General features: G+C 42.6%; 2 long non-coding RNA genes across 2 annotated transcripts; both read left to right on the top strand.

The window, feature by feature from the left end:
- The first annotated feature begins 10,182 nt into the window (after positions 1-10,182).
- On the top strand, positions 10,183-12,082 carry LOC135564411 (uncharacterized). The gene is made up of 2 exons (XR_010460997.1): positions 10,183-11,609; positions 11,700-12,082. It is a non-coding gene; the product is annotated as an uncharacterized LOC135564411 (long non-coding RNA).
- Positions 12,083-23,726: 11,644 nt separating this feature from the next.
- LOC115108630 (uncharacterized) lies at positions 23,727-25,848 on the top strand. The gene is made up of 3 exons (XR_003860369.2): positions 23,727-24,074; positions 25,339-25,446; positions 25,526-25,848. It is a non-coding gene; the product is annotated as an uncharacterized LOC115108630 (long non-coding RNA).
- Positions 25,849-25,952: the final 104 nt, after the last annotated feature.

Genomic DNA, 25,952 nt, shown 5'->3' with positions numbered 1-25,952 from the left:
GGAATGTTATTCCTCATCATGTCTTCTCTACTTTTGGTGGCCTTAACTTCATGTTGTTTTGCAATTATAATATTGACAAAGTTCCAGTGAAACTTTCTGCTTTTCATCGGCAGGTTCTCTTGTCATGGTCCTTAATTTATAAACACAATTTTTCTCCACACAAATATTATATATGGAATAATCGGGATATATTGTATAAAAATACCTCTGTTTTTAGAATATTGGTTCCGAAATAATATCCTATTGGTGAGCCAACTGGTAAATGCAGAGGGTCTTTTACTCAGTTATAAGGAATTCTTATCACTTTACAAGGTCCCTGTAACACCTAAAGATTTTGCAATTGTTTTAGATGCCATTCCCTCAGGTGTTGCTCTATTATTCAGGAACTGTCAAGACCTGACCCTCAGAGCCTACCTTCTATTGACCCTGTTGACTCATCAGTAGGAAATATTTGTTTCTCTTTTGGTCCATTCAACAACAGAGCGGCACGAACCTTGTTTCAGCAGGATGTTGTATCTATACCTTGTCATGCCTTATTGGAATGGATTTATTGGTAATATTTGTTGGAAAAAAGTTTGGATGTTGCCACACACATACCTACTTGTTAACAAAATTAAGGAAGTTTCCTTTAAAATTATTAATAAATATTATCCTGCCAACCACTATATGAAGAAGTTTAAGGAAAACATCAACTCAAATTGCTCCTTTTGTAATGACCACCCAGAAACAGTGTTGCATCTTTTTTGGCATTGTATGCATGTAAGAAAACTGTGGCAAGACATCAGTAGATTTATAATTGAACACTTTTATGAAGATCTTACACTATTGTGGAGAGATGTACTGCTTGGATTCTTTACCTACAATAGGAATAAGCTGAAACATTTTTATGTAATTCATTTCATTATTCTTTTGGCCAAATTTCATATACACAAATTTACAAACAGAAAACCACATTATCGTACCCTACAAAAATTAATTAAACTGTATTTTAAGACGGTTAAATGCTCTACTAACAAAAAAGCTGTTAGAATTGTAAGTATATGCATGTCCCTTAAGGTCCTTGTGTACTTGTAATGTGATATTGTACCCCCTAGCTCGATTGTCCATTGTTTGTAATCTATGTATGCTTGTGTTCTGTTAGTGTTTAAATATTGGAGAGTTGAGACCAAATCATGGACGCTGGACAGAGTGGATTTCAGTTGTAACAAAAGACAGTTTTAATGAGTCAAAGATATCTTGTCCCACAGTTTTACGTGCACGGATCTACTTCATATAACTCGGCAAGGAGTCAGGTGAAAAAGAGACCTTATACAAAGGTTACATTCATTTTTATACATATAATAAAGTAGGTGGAGTCTTGTCGTTTTGGTCTTCTGACTGGTCACAAAGAGTTGGAGGCGGGCCTTGCTCTAGCCAGAGCGGGCCCCATTGGTGCATAGCAGAGTCTTGTTCTCTGAGCTCCCTGACCAGATAGAGATGGGGGGTAAGGTGTGTGTGTTCATGCAAGAAGGTATTTGTGTGTCAGAAAATCTGATACAGGAGAGCAGAGGGGGTCGTGAAAGAAGAGAACAGAGGGGGTCAGTTTTATGGCTGGGTGTATGTGTTCTTGATGGAATGTCTTTGTTTCCTGGGGTGGTAAGACAACAGAGCTGAGGGGGGTAGTTTTAGGGGGGTAGTGAGCTGGTTCCTGTTTTAGCAGGGGTAAGTAAGATGACTTGAGTCAGGCGGTTTGGCTTTGCGCTGTATAATATATGAGCTATGTGTATGAATGTTTACATATATATATATGACAGTTCCCTCATGTGCTTTATGTATTGATTTGTTGTTAATTTAAAAAAATCTATAAAAATCTATATTTTCAAAGTGTTTTGTGCGTAAAAGACAAATGCGGCCATTGTTTCTCTCTTTCCTACTAAGAAGCGACCTGTCCCGGTTGATATATTATCAAATAGATATTTGAAAAACACCTTGAGAATTGATTATAAACAACGTTTGCCATGTTTCTGTCGATATTATGGAGCTAATTTGGAATATTTTTCGGGTTGTCGTGACCGCAATTTCCGGTCGAATTCTCAGCCAAATGTGAACAACTAACGGAGTTATTTCGGCTACAAAAATAATATTTTTAGAAAAAAGGAACATTTGCTATCTAACTGGGAGTCTTGTGAGTGAAAACATTTGAAGCTCATCAAAGGTAAACGATTTAATTTGATTGCTTTTCTGATTTTCGTGACCAGGTTGCCTGCTGCTAGCTAGGCATAATGCTATGCTAGGCTATCGATAAACTTACAAAAATGCTTGTCTTGCTTTGGCTGTAAAGCATATTTTCAAAATCTGATTAACAAAAGACTAAACTGTGTTTCAATATATTTCACTTGTGATTTCATGAATATGAATATTTTCTAGTAATATTTATGTCCGTTGCGTTATGCTAATTAGTGTCAGTTGATGACAACGCTCCCAGATCCGGGATGGGTAGTTACAAGAGGTTTAAGGAAGACTGAATGTTCAAATGAAAGGTAGAAAATAAGCTTGTCTTGGAATTAGATAAACTGCTATACAGGTTGTTAAATTGCTTAACATTATAGTAATCACAAGTTACTTATTTCTGGATCAACACAATCATTATATTTATCATTCACTTCATTAATATATAATGGATTAAAGACCATGTTATCAGGGTTGATATCCTGCCCAACTAAGAGCGATACACAGTCAAAAGCATACAGAGTGGAACGAAACAAAATGCATGCCTCCCATGTCCAATACAACCATGTGTAGCTTGGTTCGTTCTGTGTTGTGTACTTTTAATTAGGACGCTGCCACAACTGGAGGTCTGCTAGTTTAATTATTTTTTATTTGCCCTTGCTAGCAGAAGGTCAGCAACTTTGGCAAACCTGAAGTATGATCAGCTGGTCGTTCACCCCCCCTCTTGTAGACCTATGGCAAGTGACTCCGCTATTATCCACTGATTGACACACGCACACACACCCAGACACATATTCACTCTACTTTGAAACACACTTGGCCCTCCTGAGAATCTTCTCCTTGTCTATGAACCTGAGTAGTTTCACCACTACAGATCTGGGCCGTCCATCGGGGAAGAAAGTACCATTCCTATGCGCCCTCTCCATCTCGATGAGTTTAGGGTTCAGTTTGAGTTGATCTGCCAGGAGTTTCTTGGCCTTGACTTCTGTGTCATGCCAAGTTAAATAAAAACAATTTTTAAAAGTTTCAATATTTACATCCTCAATTCCATCAATTAAAATGCTTTTGAGCCTTGATTGGTTTTCGAGGTAGTCTCCTTCGGAAGAGTGCTTGTTAATTCTTGTGACTCTCAAACCCGGATCCGGGAGCGTAATCATAGCCTCAAACGAATTAGCATAACGCAGCGGACATAAATACCCCTAGAAAATGTTCCTATTCATGAAAATCACAAATTAAATATATTAAGACACAGCTTAGCCTTTTGTTAACCAAACTGTCATCTCAGATTTTCAAAATATGCTTTACAGCCAACGCTAGACAAGCATTTGTGTAAGTTTATCATGGCATAATGCTATGCTAGGCTCTGCTGGCAGCAGGCAACATTTTCACGAAAATAAGAAAAGGAATCAAATTAAATCATTTACATTTGAAGAACTTCGGATGTTTTCACTCAGGAGACTCCCAGTTAGATAGCAAATGTTCCTTTTTTCCAAAAAGATTATTTTTGTAGGCGAAATAGCTCCCGTTTGTTCTCACATTTGGCTGAGAAATCGACCGGAAAATGCTGTCACTACAATGCCGAACTTTTTTCCAAATTAGCTCCATAATATCGACAGAAACATGGCAAACGTTGTTTAGAATCAATCCTCAAGGTGTTTTTAACATATCTATTCGATAATATATCCGTCGAGACAATTGGTTTCTCATAAGAAGCGATTGGAAAAAAGGCTACCTCAGTACTTTACGCAAGATTTTCTGCGGGAGACATGTGACCACTTGCTAAATGTGGTCCCTTACGGCTATTCTTCAACATAAATGCGTAAAAAGACGTCACAATGCTGTAGACACCTTGGGGAATACGTAGAAAACGTAAGCTCATTCGTAGCTCATTCACAGCCATATAAGGAGTCATTGGCACGAGGCGGTTTCAAAACATGCGGCACTTCCTGATTGGATTTTTATCTGGGTTTCGCCTGTAACATCAGTTCTGTTGCACTCACAGACAATATCTTTGCAGTTTTGGAAACGTCAGAGTGTTTTCTATCCAAAGCTGTCAATTATATGCATAGTCGAGCATCTTTTCGTGACAAAATATCTTGTTTAAAACGGGAACGTTTTTTATCCAAAAATTGCAGTCTGGCTGGTGACATTCGTGCCCTTTAGCTACTCCACCTCTGACTGCGTAAACTCCAAACTGTGTTTAAATTCCATTACATCCTTAAACAGATCATCAACCCTTTTGTTGGTAGAAGTTGCAAGAAGTACTTAAAGTTATTTTCCTGCAGATCTCTTACATCATTATAGAACTATTTTTGTTGATCGAGTAGTTCATGGAGTGTAGTTCTTGATACGTATTCCTCTTTCGCATTGCGGCGTTTTTCTGTCTAGTATTAGCCATGCTACAAGCTTGTGAGCTAAAATGAGTTTGCAAACACAACCCACACCCTGCCTCCCGAAAATATGTTTCCGCCAGTGAAGTGGCAAACACACAGACTTGATTACACATGCACTAGTACGATAAACAGAGAAGGCAGAGGACTTACTCACTGCACTTTACTAAATGAGAGGGAGATCACAACTCACAAATTAGTGCTGTGGATAGGCCTAAATTAAACATGGAATTACTAAAGTGCTGGGCTAAAGAACTTTCAAGGATTTTGAATATACATGGACTTCAATAAACAAATGGATAAGACTGTTCTATTCTCTTTGATTTAGTTCCCATTGAAACTCAGACAAATGACAGAATGGATGACATACTGACAAACTGAACTTAATGAAGGATGAATTAAATGTTCAAATATGTTGGAATGATGAGTTGCAGGCATAATGTGAATAGGCCTACTGTACAATAGGGTATAATGACTATGGCTGCATGCATACAGAAGGGCATCGCATGGTGCTATATGGAGATCACAAGCTCTTCAACTGGGAAGCAGTATGCGATGGAGGGGATAGACTATATGGAGACAACCTAAAACCACTGACACAGAGTTATTGTAAAGTGTGGGATTAAGCTTATGCCAGTCTTAGCCTACGTTTAACCTCTCCCTTGTTCATTTCAAAGTCCATATGTTCATGACCTGATTCATCTAAATGATATACAATTATTTTAAATTCATATTAACCCCGCCTACAGAATATGGCAAGATTGAGTGATGAAATATATTTCTAAATATTATATAAACAAAATTTTGAGTGGCAAAGACTCCAGTTACATAATTTATAGATTCACCAAACATCAAAATATGACTATTCAATATTTCACCCTCCCATTCTCTGGGCTCTGTCTGCAATCATAACCAGTAGCATATACCAGGAATAATGAAACGTAATAATAATAGATAAGGTGAATGCATGGGGATGTCCACATCAGCTAGAGATATGCCCATGCTGTAAAGATACACCTAGCGGACTGAAACGTCACTAGGACAGCGGAGTCAATCACCACCTTCCGGAGACACCTGAAACCCCACCTCTTTCAGGAATACCTAGGATAGGATAAAGTAATCCTTCTCACCCCCCTTAAAAGATTTAGATGCACTATTGTAAAGTGGCTGTTCCACTGGATGTCTTAAGGTGAACGCACCAATTTGTAAGTCGCTCTGGATAAGAGCGTCTGCTAAATGACTTAAATGTAAATGTAATATGTCACTGTTCTAGGCATAATACAGCTAGTGCTTTCTTAGACTTGCGCTGGCAAACAAATCCATTACAATAGCTACCTAAATATGAAGTAACCTCAACTGAGGAGTAATATAGACGTTTAACTTGAAAACCTCTATCCGGTTCCCCTGACTTCCGCTTTGGATATGTAAACGTTATTGAAGTGGCATTGTCTGACTCGTTGGTGACTCAAGTGAGTTGCAGTTAGCCGTAGACCTCTAATGAACAGTCCAGACAGTAGAAATCCTCAAACATTGCGCTGTCGGTCAACCACATTTGAACACAATCAGACCACAATGCGACTTTTATGCGTCTACACCCGTGTTTTCAATGCAATATTCGTATTCTGAAGGCAGAAATCGCATACGTTTCAAGAGTAGACGACATGAGCAGCGACAATCAAGCGAACAAGTTTTTCGCACTTGATCGTTTGAGATCCACACATCCATAATTAGTTCAACAGTCCTGATCCGGGAATCGGATTGGCTATTTGCACTTCAGGGAAACACTGTCACTACTGCTAAAGTAAACTGTCATTATCAGCACTCTCTTAATCTGAGTTTCTAGGCTATAGCCTACTTACTATTTGGGATGTAGAGTATCGCGAAAAGATATTCGCCGATATCACAACCAAGCTAGTCAATGCCATTTGATTTCGGCCATGACCAGAGGTGAAAAAAATATGTAATTTCTTCCCGTCATTTGACTGTGCAATGTGGAATGAAAACATGCAGACACGATGTTTTAATCTGATTGTCAAACACATCACTTCAAAAAGCAGGCTACTTGTGCACATTCATCCACTTTCAAATAATTCCAGCATCGGAATGGAAAGAGACGTCAATTAAAACACCAAAAGTGTAGGCCTAATGACATTCGGGGTTATGCGCATTTGTAGCCTGAAGGGATTGATGTGTCCACTGCTGGACGCGTTTCGTCTCAGCAGGTGACGTGACCGAGCAGCGGGCTTTTGTGCTGTTCCAAAAGTGCACGCCGATAAAAGGCAAACGTCTCTTGAAGTCTTTCCTTGAAGATGGTAATCAAATTGACCCCCGTTCTGTTGTAAAACGATCAACGCGTGCGCTCAATGAGGGGCTTTGATTAAACCTTACATTCATAGACGGTTTTGTTCACGCAGCAATATATAGCCCAGTGGCGATTTTAGCATGTAAATCTTGGTGGGCCCACCCCCAAAAAAGTGGGATGTGTGCCAGCAAAGCCACTATACATCACAACACTAAACAATATATTAATTACACTATAACGGTGACAAACGGTGCCCACAAACTGTTAGGGCCTACATAAAGCTGTCCCAACAGCAGAGTCCCAAACACCTTGGTTTCAGCAGAGCATAGTCTGGCAGCGAACCATGTTCATTCAGCCTCATTTACTGTCTTTAAAAAAGAACAGCTGATATGGCAGACTTGCTTAAACAAATGTGGTTTCTACTGACAATTGAGATGTACAAACTATGGCATAAATGGGACAACAATCGGATAAGAGGCCATCTGTAATTTTGATTAAGACATTAATGAGCAAGCGACAACGAACGTAGTCAATATAACTATTTGTTTAGCACTTTTGAAATGTACAGCGACAGAATTCAGAACATGGGCCATTCTTACAGTGCACTCCCTGTACAAGTCAGAACTGTAGGATAAATAAAGGGGGCATATAAACAGACAATGAAAGCTCTTACAATATTTAATGATTACATTTCTCTAAAACAGGTTATAGGCTATATGTGCACCACCAAGTTAGAACAGTAGGCGAAATTAAGAGGTGAAAATAGACCACATTTTTAGGGTGATGCACATTGAATGCCGTTTGGGTCTTTATGTGTCAAAAAAGATACATGTCATATAACACTATTTGACGCGTTAAATAAGCATTCAATTTGACATGTCAAATAACACAATAACATTATATTTTAGAATGTTGTGTGTGCTGAATTTGCACGTACAAGCCAAGCACCACTGTCAAAGCTGTACAAAAAAGTAGCCAAGCAAGCAAACACCGGGCCATGAACGATATGTGTTTACAATACCACGTTGGTGAAAATAGACCAAATTTATTAGGGTGAGGCACATGGGCTACTAACAGCTTACTACACAACATACACTTAGTATTATTTTCTCAGCTGCAGTAAACACATCTCCCTGGAATATTACATAATTTATGCAGCAGCATACAAGACATTTTTGGACTCACCTTGTGAAGGTGGCGCCAGCGGTCCTTTATGGGCAAATTTTGTCATCAAAGTCGGGCATTCTCTGGATTTATGGTGGGAACTCGGGGGGGACACACAGCCACTCCAATGAACAGCAGCTAACATTAGTGGTTTCTTTGCAATGCTCGCAGTTAGACACTGATTCCTTCCAAACGACTCATTGTTGAATTTGCGATTTCCAACTTGTTGTGTAATCTTCATGTCCAATGGCCGATGAGCACCAATTCGTTTCATCTATAATTTCTCTTAATTATTCATCTTCATATGACAAGGATTTAAAAGGATTTGCCAGTAGATTGTCTACTTAATGATGACTGCTAGCTAAGACTTTGAAAGTAAGATGTTGACATGATCAGTCCAATAAATGCTACTGTAGATATAACGTGATTTGACAATTTTATCTGTGGCCAATGACCTTAAGCCTTCTTGGAAGGGCACTTCTAATCTAAGTCTATGTGAAACGTTATATTTGTATTTTTGCAAAAAATGTGGGGCTCAAAGTGGCGATCCACTGGATAGACCTGTAGTAATAATGTAGACCTATTATTTAAATTGCATATAAGAGCAACGTCAACTTACCAACATTATGACTAGGAATATGACTTTCCCAAAGCGGATCCTTTGTTCAGACCTCCCCCTGGACATTGGAAATAATGCCAGAGGCCGACCCAAAACAACTTCGTCGCCACAGGAGAGGCAGACGGAGCGGCCTCCTAGTCAAACTGAGAAGGCGAGCACACAACCCACCACTTCCGAGCATATTAGTCACCAAAGTCCAGTCTCTCGACAACAAGGTGGACAAAATTAGGGCACGAGTTGCCTTCCAGAGAGACATCAGAGATTGTAACATTCTCTGTTTCATGGAAACATGGCTCACTCGGGATATGTTGTCAGAGTCGGTACAGCCACAAGGTTTCTACATGCATCGCACCGACAGAAACTAACATCTCTCAGGTAGGAAGAAGGGTGGGAGGGTATGCCTCATGATTAACGACTCATGGTGTAACAATAACAACATACAGGAACTCAAGTCCTTTTGTTCACCTGACCTAGAATTCATTACAATCAAATGCCGACCGCATTATCTCCCAAGATAATTCTCTCCGATTATAGTCACAGACGTGTATATCCCCCCCCCACCAAGCAGATACCTCGACAGCCCTGAAACCATATATCCTGAGGCTGCATTTATTGTACCTGGGGATTTTAACAAAGCTAATTTAAGACCAAGGCTACTTAAATGCTACCAGCACATTGACTGCTGCACCCGCTCGGGCAAAACACTGGACAACTGCTACTCTAACTTCCGCGATGCATAAAAGGCCCTTCCCCGCCCTCCCTTCAGGAAATCTGACTACGACTCCATCTTGCTCATACCGTCCTATAGGCATAAACTCAAACAGGATGTACCCATGAATAGAACCATTTAACGCTGGTCTGACCAATAGGAATCCATGCTTCACGATTGTTTTGATCATGTGGACTGGAAAATGTTCCGGGAAGACTCAGACAATAACATCGATTTATACGCTGACTCTGAGTGAGTTTATTAGAAAGTGCATTGGAGATGTTGTACCCACTGTGACTATTGAAACCTACCCCGACCAGAAACCATGGATAGACGGCGGCATTCGCGCAAAACTAAAAGCGCAAACCACCGCATTCAACCATGGAAAGAGGTCCGGGAATATGGCTGAACTTAAACAGTGTAGTATTCCCTCCGCAAGCCAATCAAACAAGTGAAATGTCGGTAGACACATGTGGCGGGGTCTGCAGGCAATTACGGACTACAAAACGAAAACCTGCCACGTCACAGACACCAACGTCTTTCTTTCAGACAAGCTTAACACCTTCTTTGCCCGCTTTGAGGATAATACAGTGCCACTGACGCGGCCCGCCAAGGACTGCGCCCCCCCCCTCCTTTTCCGTGGCCGATGTGAGTAAGACATTTAAACGTGTTAACCCTCGCAAGGCTGCTGGCCCAGACGGCACCCCTAACCGCTTCCTCAGAGCATGCGAAGACCAGCTGGCTGGAGTGTTTATGGACCCACATGCTTCAAGAAGGCCACCATTGTTCCTGTACCAAAGAAGGCAAAGATAACTGAACTAAATGACCAATGCCCCGTAGCACTCACTTCTGTCATCATAAAGTGCTTTGAGAGACCAGTCAAGGATCATATCACCTCCACCTTACCTGCCACCCTAGACCCACTTCAGGTTGCATACCACCCCAATAGGTCCACAGATGATGCAATCGCCATCACACTGCACACTGCCCTATCCCATCTGGACAAGAGGAATACCTATGTAAGAATGCTGTTCATTGACTACAGATCAGCATTCAACACCATAGTACCCTCCAAGCTCATCATTAAGCTTAAAGCCCTGGGTCTCAACCCCGCCCTGTGCAATTGGGTCCTGGACTTTCTGACGGGCCACCCCCAGGTGGTGAAGGTAGGAAACAGCCTCTCCACTTCACTGATCCTCAACACTGGTGCCCCACAAGAGTGTGAGGTCAGTACAGGTGCATCAAAGCTGGGACTGAGAGACTGAAAAACAGCTTCTGTCTCAAGGCCATCAGACTGTTAAACAGCCATCACTAACATAGAGAGGCTACTGCCAACATACAGACCCATATCACTGGCCACTTTAATAAATGGATTTAGTAAAGGTATCACTATTCACTTTAAACAATGCCACTTTAATAATGTTACATATCCTACATTACTCATCTTGTATGCATATACTGCGTTTCATACCATCTATTGCATCTTGCCTATGCCGCACGGTCGTTGCTCATATTACTGCACTGTCGGAACTAGAAGCACACACATTTCACTACACTCGCATTAACATCTGCCAACCATGTGTATGTGACAAATAACATTTGATTTGATTTATTTGTTAGGGACAGATGGCCTACATATCAACAGCTTTGCCCAATGGGTCCAGCCGCAGGTTCAGCCTGGAAAGCCTCTCCTGTACAATTTCTATAAGGCACAGCCTACACACACACCGCCAAGTTACCCGATGGAGCCTATACACATTGATCCTCCATACACATCCAGGTGGTTCATTGGGCTGGTGCCTAGTGGGAACAAAATTTCCTTTTCAGAGGGAAGCGAGATATACACTTTTCCAGATGTTGGTCTAAGATTTATCTTCACTACATTATCGGATAAAATATAGGCTATTATATTGTATAGGTTTACCTGCTGACAGCGTAGCCTACTGGCAATACCATTTTCCCATTGGAATAAAGTTTAGATCATTCCGGATATCGATGCTGGCTTGCAGTAACCTACTATTCGAACAAGTCACAACTTACCATAGATGTTTAGGTCTAGTTAGGACTAATTGTTTGTGAATAACACCCACTGTCTCCCGATCCATACAGGCATGTATCCTGGTCCATCTACTATCCAGCTTGTTCTCACCTCAGTGTCAGCAGTCTTGAACCGGGTGCGAGGATGCTGTGGCCATTATTGGAGACGTTACACCTCAGGTAAGTAGATGGTCAGCAGGCCAGAATTTGAAATTCTATAATTTTTTACCCTTCAATTTGGCATTCATTTTGTTCTACATCTGTTTTTAGAAGAGGATACGCTATCTCGTCCTGTAAGAGAAACCCAACCAGCACCTCTCTCCAGCTCTGTGAGATCCTGGGTTTGGGATGTTCATCATGACCTATGGTTGAACTGACGAAACTGAGCTCTGGGTTTTTTAGATAAGACAGTGAGTGCATTCCTAGGTTTTCTGTTAATTAGAACTGTCAGCTAAGTGGTGATCGATAATGTTGAGGGGTCAAAAGTTACCTGGGAGTGTGTTAGTAAGTTAGAATGAACTTTTCACCTCACTTTGTCCCTGTCGAGAGGAGGGGTTTCTGTTAAGCAATGAAATGACGTCATGTTTTGTATATAAACTGTTGCTCGTGATGAAGTGGCAGCACGCTCCGAGAATAAATTATGTTACCTATTATTGAAAAGACTGGTCTCCGTCTATTTTATGCAAACAAGAATCTTACAAATTCTCATAAAATAGATTAAGGGTTTTCAATTAATGAAAACACATTGGCATAATTAAATTACAGTAACAGGTAGTGGATTTAATATTGGTCCCACTCAGGCCAGTTAAGTACCATAGCTTATATGTGAATTATAATTCGTTGTGAGGTTTTTAAATTAATTTTATATTCTTAAGTATCAAACATCTGAAATGGAATACAATGTTGTGGGGAATAGGAAAACTGAGTATTACAAACTTTTATTCAAAATGTGAGAGATACATCTGCTAGAAAGTGACGGGGAAACGTTTGAACGCTTCTTCATATTGACTTTGGCTAGGATCACAGCTGAAATGGAAAGTATTAAATGTATTGATCAAGTGGGGGAAGACTAGGCTTTTTAGCACTTGGTGACATCCTCATACTTACACATTGTACAGACAGACCAGCCATGTTAGTTACTTGCTGTTATAAACTATCAATAACAATGCTACATTCCTCAGATGCACAAATACACCAAACGTCTCAAGGACAGTAGCGTATAGGTCTTGGTTTTCCTTGGCACTTAATTGGTAAGTTAACAATTAAAGTAATCGTCCACGTCTCCCATCTCCACAACCACAGTCTTCTGGCCAAGAAACAGTGGGGTTATGACAAGCTAACGAGGGTAGTCTCAGCAGCATGGGAAACGCAGGAGAGTCAATAAGGAAAAGACTCATTCTCTCCGTGTGACCCCCCTGCGTCACCATGCCCAAAGGAGCGGTGACCTCCCTAATTAACCCTGACCCTAATGGTCGACTATCTAAGGCGTGAACGGGGAAGGGCACATCTACGGGAACAATGGGGGTCCCTAAACTATGAGCTAACGCTCTATCAATGAAATTCCCAGCCGAGCCTGAATCTACGAGCGCCTTGTGCTGGGAATGCGGGGAAAACTCAGGAAACGTGACAGACACAAACATATGTGCAACAGAGGGCTCTGGATGAGAATGGTGCCGGCTCACCTGGGGTAACGCAAGAGCGCCCTGCCTGCTGCCTCGATTCCCAGAGGAACCAACCGAGCACCGACCGGCAGTGTGACCTCTGCAGCCACAGATGGTGCACGAGTAGGAACCCCCTCCGGTCTCCCTGCGCACCGCCCCTCCCAGCTCCATGGGTATCGGAGAGGGGGTGCGGGAGGATGGAACCACCAGACCCCGACCTGGAAGTCTGCGAGTAGCCAGCAGGTTGTCCAGCCGGATGAACAGGTCCGCCAGCTGGTCGAACGTGATGGTGGTGTCTGCAGGCCAACTCCCTACGGACGTCCTCGCACAGACTGCAGCGGTAATGGTCGATCAGGGCCATGTTGTTCCATCCCGCGCCGGCAGCCAGGGTCCTAAACTCCAGTGCGAACTCCTGGACGCTCCACGTCTCCTGCCTCAGATGGTAGAGGCGTTCACCCACCGCTCTACCCTCGGGCGGGTGGTCGAAGACTGCCCGGCAAAGGCGAGTGAACTCCTCAAACTAGTCCAACGCCGCATCTCCCTCTCTTCACACGGCGTTGGCCCACTCCAGGGCTTTCCTGGTGAGGCACGAGACGAGGGAGGACACCCTCTCACGACCCGATGGAGCCGTGTGGACGGTGGCCAGGTAGAGGTCTAATTGTAACAGGATCCCCTGGCAGTTCGCAGCCCTCCCGTCATACTCCTGGGGCAAGGAGAGACGAATCCCACAGGGTTCAGGTGGAAAAGGGGCGCTTCAGGGGAGACCCCGGTTGTGCTGGTGGAGGCGCTGGAAGAACTCCGTCTCTCCCATTTTCTGGACAATGGTCCATGGTGGTGCCAAGATGGTGTAGTATTGCTGCATGCTCCTGGACACGGTCCTCCACTCCTATGGCCGGGGTACCGTTTCCTGCTGACTCCATAGTTTGGGTCGGTGATTCTGTAAGGGTGATTAACTGGCGGCAGAGAAGTCAGACGCAGGAAAGAAATAACTGTTTCCAACGGCGCAGTTTATTTACAAAAAACCCACCGGAAAACATAATAATAAAAATCAATGGATAACATAACCCGACGCACACCAGTACAGACGTACACATACACTTACAGTAAACAATCACTGACATGAGGGGGAACAGAGGGTTAAAGGACATGAGGGGGAACAGAGGGTTAAATACACAACATGTAATTGATGCGATTGGAACCAGGTGTGATGGAAGACAAGACAACACCAATGGAAAATTAAAAATGGATCAGCGATGGCTAGAAGGTTGGTGACGTCGGCCGCCGAACACCGCCCGAATAAGGAGAGGGAACAACTTTGGCGGAAGACGTGACAGTGAGCAGAGTTGAGCGGTCGGAAATCCCGCTCATTGCTCTCCAAGTCCTTTCTTACTGCTCCACTAAAAACCGCCCCTCGCTCACATGAAAAAGAAACGCCACTCCAAATTCGCTACATTCATTAAAAATCACAATTTAACCAACACCTATCTATTTTTGTGACTGCCTGGACCTAATTTTCCGTTTTGAAGTATTGAAACCAAACCATATGATTTGAATGTAAAATTATTTTAATAAACATGACTATAAGGAGCGCTCATGGCCTCCCGAGTGGCACAGCGGTCTAAGGCACTGCATCACAGTGCTATAGGCGTCACTACAGATCCGGGTTTGATCCCAGGCTGCATTTAATCCGGCCGCGACTGGGAGACCCATGAGGCGGCACACAATTGGCCCATCGTCGTCCAGGTTAGGGGATGGTTTGGCTGGGCGGAATGTCTTTGTCTCTTCAAGCTCTAGTGACTCCTTGTGGCGGCCGGGCGCATGGACGCTGACTTTGGTCGCCAGTTGTATGGTGTTTCCTCCAACACGTTAGTGCGGCTAGCCTCCAGGTTAAGCGAGCAGTATGTCAAGAAGCAGTGCAGCTCGGAAGGTATGTGTTTCGGAGGACGAATGGCTCTCGACCTTCGCCTCTCCCGAGGCGTTGTCAATAAATTGGTGAATTGGGAGCTTTAGCAGTGTGCGGGCCTTCAGACAGGTAGCCTAAGAAAATGTATTATTTAGGCTATATTGTTAGCTTATTATTTCAAGGCTATAGCATTTGCGAGTGCGACACACGTGGCTGGCAGGAATATTAAGCGCTCAGCATTTAAACCCTCCTGTCTCAGCCTCCAGTATTTATGCTGCAGTAGTTTATGTGTCGGGGGGCTAGGGTCAGTTTGTTATATCTGGAGTACTTCTCCTGTCCTATTCGGTGTCCTGTGTGAATCTAAGTGTGCGTTCTCTAATTCTCTCCTTCTCTCTTTCTTTCTCTCTCTCGGAGGACCTGAGCCCTAGGACCATGCCCCAGGACTACCTGACATGATGACTCCTTGCTGTCCCCAGTCCACCTAGCCATGCTGCTGCTCCAGTTTCAACTGTTCTGCCTTACTATTATTTGACCATGCTGGTCATTTATGAACATTTGAACATCTTGGCCATGTTCTGTTATAATCTCCACCCGGCACAGCCAGAAGAGGACTGGCCACCCCACATAGCCTGGTTCCTCTCTAGGTTTCTTCCTAGGTTTTGGCCTTTCTAGGGAGTTTTTCCTAGCCACCGTGCTTCTACACCTGCATTGCTTGCTGTTTGGGGTTTTAGGCTGGGTTTCTGTACAGCACTTTGAGATATCAGCTGATGTACGAAGGGCTATATAAATAAATTTGATTTGATACAACATTTCATTGTATTAAATCATTATGGTCTAAATTGCACATATAGGCTGTGACTTACAATGCAATAAAAATGACGTGAAAATGCCTTATTAGGCTCAGTCTATAGTGCCTTTGAATTCACTTTTAAAAACACGAGTTTGGCCAGATGTGGCTTCAGACTCATGTGATGGTGCCTGGAGAGCAGGCCAGCAGTGGGGATGCTACACACCACGTCACTCTTGCAAGGCTGGGCAGGGATGCGGAGTTATTGTTTTTTTAGTTTTTTTATTCTATTGGTAGGCCTAAAGATCTTTAGGTAAAATAACCCTATCAAAATGGAAAGCTCCTTGAAAGAGGTAATATGTCAAGCCTATTGGCCCAAAAGCAAGCAATTGTATAGATAATATAATGAAAATGAGTGAAACTTTTAAGAGATCTAATTTTTTGTTTATAAATACTTCAATGACACACACTTAGCTAGCTAACCACCAGTACACCATCATACTTTCAGGATATGCGCCAAGTATCACGATACCAAGTAGTGGCCTATACTGTTCGCCCCCAGACGCTTGTTCACTTTTTCTAAACGTCCTCCAAAAACCTTTCACTTGAAAATCACACTTTTCTATGAAAAGAGATTAAACATCAATGTTATCAGATGTAAGTGCAGGTCCTCTCTTACAAAGAATTGAAAACGTTTATGAACAAAAATGATGTTCTAGAGTGGTGAATAATAAGGAGACATGTAATAAAGCAGGGTCATCTCTTCAAGTCAACCATGGTTTCAAGACTGAGAAGACAGATAATGAACAACATGGTCATGATTTTTAGGAAGACTGCAAACTTTCAAATGAAAGGTAGAAAATAAGCTTGTCTTGGAATTAGATAAACTGCTATACAGGTTGTTAAATTGCTTAACGTTACAGTAATCAGAGAGTGGAACGGAAACATAGAAATGCATGCCTCCCATGTCCTATACAACCATACATTTGTGTTAGTTTTATCAATAGGGGTGCACTTCCTATAGAATGCACATTGACACAGTCCACATAACACCACTGAAGACTTCAGAGCGTTATGACACTTAGAGCAACGTGTGTTTTTAGTCATGAAGTTAGGTGAAACACAAATAAAGTAAAGTAAATATGTGTGTGTCAAATCAGTGGATTATAGCTGAGTCACTTGCCATAGGCCTACGAGAGGGGGAGGGGGCTATGTGACACATTTTATTTGTCGCATGCGCCGAATACAACAGGTCTACACCTTACAGTGAAATGCTTACTTACAAGCCCTTAACCAACAATGCAGTTTTATGAAAAATAAGTGTTAAGTAAAAAATCTATAAGTTTAAAAGAAGAGCAGCAGTAAAATAATAGTAGCGAGGCTGGGTAACGGTACAGAGTCAATGTGCGGGGGGCACAGGTCAGTCAAGGTAATTGAGCTAATATATACATGTAGGTAGAGTTAAAGTGACTATGCATAGATAATAAAAAGAGAGTAGCAGCAGCATAAAAGAGGGGTGGGATAATGCAAATAGTCTGGGTAGCCATTTGATTAGCTGTTCAGGAGTCTTATGTCTTGAGGGTAGAAGCTGTTAAGAAGCCTTTTGGATATAGACTTGGCCCTCCGGTACCGCTTGCCGTGCGGTATCAGAGAGAATAGTCTATAACTATGGTGGCTGGAGTCTGACAATTTTTAGGGCCTTCCTCTGACACCGCCTGGTATAGAGGTCCTGGATGTCAGGAAGCTTGGCCCCAGTGATGTACTGGGCTGTACGCACTACTCTCTGTAGTGTCTTGTGGTCGGAGGCCAAGCAGTTTCCATACCAGGCAGTGATGCAACCATGCTCTCGATGGTGCAGCTGTAGAACCCCTATAGGCTGTCTCATCATTGACGGTGATCAGGCCTACCACTATTGTGTCGCAAAATGAATGTGTTGGAGTCGTGCTGGCCATGCAGTCATGGAGTCATGGGTGAACAGGGAGTACAGGACGGGACTGAGCACGCACCCATGAGGGGCCCCTGTGTTGAGGATCAGCGTGGCAGATGTGTTGTTACGTACCCTTACCACCTGGGGGCGGCACATTAGGAAGTCCAGGATCCTGTTGCAGAGGGAGGTATTTATTCTCAGGGTCCTTAGCTTAGTGATGAGCTTTGAGGGCATTATTTACATTTTTTACATTTAAGTCATTTAGCAGACGCTCTTATCCAGAGCGACTTACATTATGTTGTTGAACGCTGAGCAGTAGTCAATGAATAGCATTCTCAAGTAGGTGTTCCTTTTGTCCATTTGGGAAAGGGCAGTGTGGAGTGTAATAGAGATTGCATCATCTGTGGATCTTTTGGGGCAGTATGCAAATTGGAGTAGGTCTAGAGTTTCTGGGATAATGGTGTTGATGTGAGTCATGACCAGCCTTTCAAAGCACTTCATGGCTACAGACGTGAGTGCTACGGGTCGGTAGTTATTTAGGCAGGTTACCTTAGTGTTCTTGGGTACAGGGACTAAGGTGGTCTGCTTGAAACTGTCACATTGTATACATGATTGGAGACATGCGCAGGAATACATAATAGGGGTTTTTAATACTCCACCCAAAAAACAACATGCCATGAAAAGGCACGGGGATGAAGCCCAAAACAAACACATATACAAAACACAGGGATGTAACCCAAACAAAAGAGCAAGGTTAAACCTCTAATAAATACATGGGACGAGAACCGTAATAACAATACAGGGGACGAGACCGGTAATAACAAGTGCACTACAATACACAGGACGAGACCCGTATGTCACGACTTCCGCCGAAGTCGGTCCCTCTCCTTGTTCGGCGGGCGACGTCACCGGCTTTCTAGCCATCGCCAATCCACTTTTCATTTTCCATTTGTTTCGTCTTTGTTTTCTACACACCTGGTTTCTATTCCCAAATGACATGTTCATTATTTAACCCTCTGTTTCCCCCATGTTTTTATGCGTGTTTTTATTTTTTATATATTTTATTTTATTTCACCTTTATTTAACCAGGTGGGCTAGTTGAGAACAAGTTCTCATTTGCAACTGCGACCTGGCCAAGATAAAGCATAGCAGTGTGAACAGACAACACATAGTTACACATGGAGTAAACAATAAACAAGTCAATAACATAGTAGAAGAAAAAAAATCTATATACATTGTGTGCAAAAGGCATGAGGAGGTAGGCAATAAATAGGCCATAGGAGCGAATAATTACAATTTGGCAGATTAACACTGGAGTGATAAATGATCAGATGAACATGTGCAGGTAGAGATACTGGTGTGCAAAAGATCAGAAAAGTAAATAAAATAATAACAGTATGGGGATGAGGTAGGTAAATTGGGTGGGCTATATACCGATGGACTATGTACAGCTGCAGCGATCGGTTAGCTGCTCAGATAGCAGATGTTTGAAGTTGGTGAGGGAGATAAAAGTCTCCGACTTCAGAGATTTTTGCAATTCGTTCCAGTCGCAGGCAGCAGAGAACTGGAAGGAAATTAGGTTTTGGCTTTAAGGATGATCAGTGAGATACACCTGCTGGAGCGCGTGCTACGGGTGGGTGTTGCCATCGTGACCAGTGAACTGAGATAAGGCGGCGCTTTACCTAGCATAGACTTGTAGATGACCTGGAGCTAGTGGATCTGGCGACGAACATGTAGCGAGGGCCAGCCGACTAGAGCATACAGGTCTCAGTGGTGGGTGGTATAAGGTGCTTTAGTAACCAAACGGATGGCACTGTGATAAACTGCATCCAGTTTGCTGAGTAGAGTATTGGAAGCTATTTTGTAGATGACATCGCCGAAGTCGAGGATCGGTTTGTTTATAATGTTCAGATCATTACTTGTCAGCTGGTATTGTTTGCCGGGTTCGTTATTACGCCCGTTGTTTACGAGTAACCTGTATTTCACACACATTTAGTATTTGTTTTATACTGGTGCTGTTCGTGGAATAAATGACCTTGTACACTCATCTCTGCTCTCTTGCGCCTGATTCTATGCACCAGTTACCCACAGCCTGACACCGTAATAACGAGTACACAATACACACAGCACGAAAGCCGAAACAACAAAGCACAGGTGCTCACAAGACCAACGGACATGGGAACAATAACCGACCAAGACAATGATGAAAAGACAGCACACATATACAATGACTAAATCAGGGGGAATGGGAACCAGGTGTGCGTAATGAGACAGTTCAGTGACGCCTAGTGGCCGGTAACGTAGACCTCCGGAACTGGTGCATGGAATGAGCAGCAGTACCAAGGGGATCCGTGACAGAAACATGTTAGTATTACAGACTCGGCCAGGGACAGGTTGAACATGTCAGTGAAGACGGCCACGTCGACCAGCTGGTCAGTGCATGCTCGGAGTATACGTCCTGGTTATCCATCTGGCCCTGTGAATGTTGACCTGTTTAAAGGTCTTACTCACATCGGCTATGGAGAGCGTGATCACACAGTCATCCGGAACAGCTGATGCTCTCATGCATTCTTCAATGTTGCTTGCCTTGAAGTGATCATAGAAGTGATTTAGCTCATCTGGTAGACTCTTGTCACTGGGCAGCTCGCGGCTGCGCATCCCTTTGTAGTCTGTAATAGTTTGCAAGCCCTGCCACATCCGAAGAACGTCGGAGCCGGTGTGGTACGAGTCAATCTTAGCCCTGTATTGACGCTTTGCCTGGTTGATGGTTCGTCGAAGGGCATAGCGGGATTTCTTATGAGCGTCCGGGTTAGTGTCTCGTTTCCTTGAAAGCGGCAGCTCTAACCTTTAGCTGTAAGTCTGTAATCCATGGCTTCTGGTTGGGGTATGTACGTACGGTCACTGTGGGGACGACGTCATCGATGCACTTATTGATAAAGATGATGTGATGTATTCCTCAATGCCATTGGATGAATCCCGGAACATATTCCAGTCTGTGCTAGCAAAACAGTCCTATAGTGTAGCATCCGCGTCATCTGACTACTTCATTATTGACAGAGTCACTGGTGCTTCCTGCTTTAGTTTTTGCTTGTATGCCAGAAACAGGAGGATAGAATTATGGTCAGATTTGCCAAATGGAGGGTGAGGGAGAGCTTTGTACACGTCTGTGTTTGGAGTGAAGGTAGTCTAGAGTTTTTTCCTCTGGTTGCATATTTAACCTGCTGGTAGAAATTAGGTAAAATGGATTTACGATCCCCTGCATTAAATTCCCTGGCCACTAGGAGCGCCGGCTCTGGATGAGTGTTTTCCTGTTTGCTTATGGCCTTATACAGCTCATTGAGTGCGGTCTTAGTGCCAGCATCGGTTTGTGGTGGTAAATAGACAGCTACGAAAAATATAGATGAAAACTCTCTTGGTAAATAGTGTGGTCTACAGCTTATCATGAGATACTCTACCTCAGGCGAGTGAAACCTCAAGACTTCCTTAATATTAGATTTTGTGCACCAGCTGTTGTTTACAAATATACAGACTGCCACCCCTCGTCTTACCGGAGGCAGCTGTTCTATCTTGCCGATGTAGCATAAACCCCGGCAGCTATATGTTATCCATGTCTTCGTTCAGCCACGACTCGCTGAAACATAAGATATTACAGGTTTTAATGTCCCGTTGGTAGGATATTCATTATCGTAGCTCATCTATTTTGTTATCCAATGATTGTACGTTGGCTAATATGTAGTCACCTGGAAAAGTGAATTTGTGGAATTTCTTTCCTTCTTAATGCGTTTGAGCCAATCAGTTCTGTTGTGACAAGGTAGGGGTGGTATACAGAAGATAGCCAGCCTATTTGATAAAAGACCAAGTCCATATTATGGCAAGAACAGCTCAAATAAACAAAGAGAAACGACAGTCCATAATATCTTTAAGACATGAAGGTCAGTCAATACGGAACATTTCAAGGACTTTGAATGTTTCTTCAAGTGCAGTCGCATAAACCATCAAGCGCTATGATGAAACTGGCTCTCATTCGGACCACCACAGGAATGGAAGACCCAGAGTTACCTCTGCTGCAGAGGATAAGTTCATTAGAGTTACCAGCCTCAGAAATTGCAGCCCAAATAAATGCTTCACAGAGTACAAGTAACATACACATCCCAACATCAACTGTTCAGAGGAGACTGTATGAAGCAGGCCTTCTTGGTCGAATTGCTGCAAAGAAACCACTATTTAAGGACACCAATAATAAGAAGAGACTTGCTTGAGCCAAGAAACACGAGCAATAGACATTAGACGGGTGGAAATTGGTCCAAATTGAAGATTTTTGTTTTCTAACCGAGACCCGGTGTGGGTGAACGGATGATCTCTGCATGTGTATTTCCCACCGTAAAGCATGGAGGAGGAGGTGTTATGCTTTGCTGGTGACACTTTCTGTGATTTATTTAGAATTCAAGGCACACTTAACCAGCATGGATATCACAGCATTCTGCAGCAATACGCCATCCAATCTGGTTAAGGCTTAGTGCTACTAAATTTGTTTTTCAACAGGACAATGTTCCAACACACCTCCAGGCTGTGTAAGGGCTATTTGACCAAGAATGAGAGTGATGGACCACTGCGTCAGATGATCTGGCCTCCACAATCCCCAACCTCGTCCAAATTGAGATAGTTTGGGATGAGTCGGACTGCATAGTGAAGGAAAAGCAGCCAAACAGCAGTCAGGATGTGGGAACTCCTTCAAAACTGTTGGAAAAGCATTCCAGATGAATCTGGTTGAGAGAATGCCAAGAGTGTGCAAAGCAGTCATCAAGGCAAAGGGCGGCTACTTTAAAGAATGTAAAATATGAAATATATTTCGATTTGTTTAACACTTTTGGTTACTACATGATTCCATAAGTGTTATTTCATAGTGTTGATGTCTTCACTATTATTCTACAACGTAGAAAATAGTAAAAATAAATTTAAAAAACCTTGAATGAGTAGGTGTTCTAAAATGTTTGACCAGTAGTGTATATATCATTTATAAGTCCAAAACTGGATGTAGAAACTACAAATGGCCTGTTAAGTATATCAAAAGTGTGCGAGTTTGAACATGTGTCCATTAGGCCTATCGATTAAAAAAAATATCAGCATGAATTAGATTGAGCAATAAAAGCCCCGCTTTTATTCCATGGGCCGGGATCCGCACTGGGTAGGTGTTACAAGAGCTCATTTTTCTCTGGCTGTCCACCGGTTTCAAAAACAATGATTGATAGGCAGTTTAAACTGCTTGAATTCAACCATTGTTGGGTTCAAATTCACATTTAGATTTGTGAACAGCCATCCACAACATCCACAATCCGTAAGGCGCAAATAGCTAAATGAGAGAGCAGCGGTGTGAGTCACATCAATGCACTATGTAGATATCAATACGTGATATCCGTATCGCCGAAGACTATACCACTGCTGTCATCCTTACCTCCAAGCGTTTATTTAAAAAATGGGATAATCTTTGAATGCCTACAGCAGTCGTACCATTGGAAGACACAGCTCGGACTGTAGACTACAAATGCCTATTCCTGCTCTTTGCAATCCATCAAACCCATTTGGTGTGTCATCATAGTGTTCACTGATTTGTAGTCAGACTCGCTCAAGTGGAACAAATTTAAATTTGCGCCTTCATTCAATGTTGATTTGAATGTCATTGAGAAAACATAGGTGTCAAATATGTTTTATTTTATTTTTACAAACCTTTCTGAATTTAAAAGTAATCTTCGAAGTAATCACCTAGTTTTCAAAAGTATCTGTAATCTGATTACAATATTTTTTACTGGTAATGTAACGAATTACAGTTACTGGGTTTATGTAATCCCTTACCAACCCTGGTTGTAGTAAAGCTTTTGCAATCCCTTTATTTTTGCTTGCTAGATTTCTGCTGACTCATTACGGACTCAAACGAACGAAACCTCTCTATATCCACAACTCTCAAGTCCCAAAACTATTTTTATTCTGATTGTGGGCGGTGTTCGATGACGTCGCCCACTGTATGCGCTTTCAGTAGAAGTCAGAGGTAGGCCTATAATGAACGGTCCAGACAGTAAAAATCTGCATACATTGCGGAGATGGTCAACCAGATTTGAACACAATCAGATCACAATGCGACTTTTATGAGTCTACACCCGTGTTTTCAATGCGATATTTGTATTCTGATGGCAGAAATCGCAAAAAAATTCAAGATTAGACGCGACCTGAGCAGCGACAATCAAGCGAACAAGTTTTTCGCACCTGATCGTTTGAGATCCACACATCCATAATTAGTTGTTAAACAACAGTCCTGATCCGGGAATCGGATTGGCTATTTGCACTCCAGGGAAACACTGTCACTACGGCTAAGGTAAACGGTCATTATCAGCACTCTCTTAATCTGTTAAGAGTTTCTAGGCTATAGCCTATTTACGATTTGTGATGTAGAGAATCGCGAAAAGATATTCGCCGATATCGCAACCAAACTAGTCAATGTCATTTGATTTCGGCAATGACCAGAGGTGAAAAAAAGTTGTAATTTCGTCACATATGTTATTTAACTGTGCGATGTGGAATGTACACAAGCAGGCACGATGATTTGATGAACCCCCTCCAAGGAAAGTCTGCCTTTTATCAACGTGCACTTTGGGAACAGCACAAAAGCGCGCTGCTCTGTAACCTCATCTGCGGCAGCGAAACGCGACCATCTGTCATTATTCCTACACTTTTTGGTGTTTTAATTGACGTCTCTTTCCATCATCATGGCGGGTACACAGGCCTGTAGTGATGATAATGTAGACCTATTATTTATTTGATACGGACAAATGGCCCACATATCAACAGCTTGCCCAATGGATCTAGTCGCAAGTTCAGCCTGTAAAGCCTCTCCTGTACAATTTCTATAGGCACAGCCTACACACACGCCGCCGAGTTACCCGATGGAGGCAACAGCCCAATGAACCACCTGGGTGTGAATGGTGGATCAATTGATCTAGGCTGTTGCCTAGTGGGAACAAAATAGCATTTTCAGAGGGAGGCGAGATATACACTTTTCCACAGATGCATCTTCATGACATCATCGGATTAAATATAGACTATTATATAGGTTTACCTGCTGACAGCGTAGCCTACCAGCAATACCATTTTCCCATTGGAATAAAGTTTAGATCAGCCCAGATAACGATGCTGGCTTGCAGTAACCTACTATTTTTATTTAACCAGGTGGCGGCAGCGTAGCCTAGTGGTAAGAATGTTAAAATCCCCGAGCTGACAAGGTACAAATCTGTCATTCGGCCCCTGAACAAGGCAGTTAACCCACTGTTCATAGGCCGTCATTGAAAATAAGAATTTGTTCTTAACTGACTTGCCAGGTTAAATAAAGGTAAAATAAAATTTAAGTCAGTTAAGAACAAATGCTTATTCACAATGACGGCCTAGGAACGGGCAGAACGACAGATTTTGACCTTGGCAACTCAGGGATTCGATCAACCAACCTTTCGGTTACTGGCCCAACGTTATAACCACTACGCTACCTGCGGGCCCTATTCGAACAAGTGTCAACTTTCCATACATGTTTAGGTCTAGTTAGGACTAATTGTTCGCGAATAAAACCCACTGTCTCCCGATCCATACAGGAATGCATCCTAGTCCATCTACTATCCAGCTTGTTCTCACCTCAGTGTCAGCAGTCTTGAACCGGGTGCGAGGATGCTGTGGCCATTATTGGAGACGTTACACTCCAGGTAAGTAGATGGTCAACAGACCAGCATTGGACAATTCTAGGATTTTCGACCCTTCAATTTGTTCTACATCTGTTTTCAGAAGAGGATACGTTATCTTGTCCTGTAAGAGAAACCCAACCAGCACATCGCTCCAGCTCTGTGAGACCCTGGGTTTGGGATGTTCATCATGACCTGGCCCCGGCATATGGGAATTCCAATTACCTGCACTGAAGAGAAAATGTGAAAGACTCTTCTTTACTCCGTTTTCATTTTTGTTTATACCCCATTCTCAGCCTACTGGTAGATGATGGGTCTGTTTCAGCCAGATCCTGTTGAGCTCTTGCCAAATAAAACCTACATATAACTCATGAAACCAGGGTATGTACAGTAAGTCTTGTGTATAATAAATGATATTTAATGAAATGTTTTGTCTGGCTAATATCTATGGAGTCTATTTTACTGGGTTGGTGTCAGTAGGTCTGGTCTTAGCTGTAAAGGTCACAACCTACCTCTTTACCTCTGAAGTG

Source organism: Oncorhynchus nerka, linkage group LG24, assembly GCF_034236695.1.
Source record: "Oncorhynchus nerka isolate Pitt River linkage group LG24, Oner_Uvic_2.0, whole genome shotgun sequence".
NCBI classification, from domain to species: domain Eukaryota; kingdom Metazoa; phylum Chordata; class Actinopteri; order Salmoniformes; family Salmonidae; genus Oncorhynchus; species Oncorhynchus nerka.
This window is presented reverse-complemented; position numbering and strand designations above follow the sequence as displayed.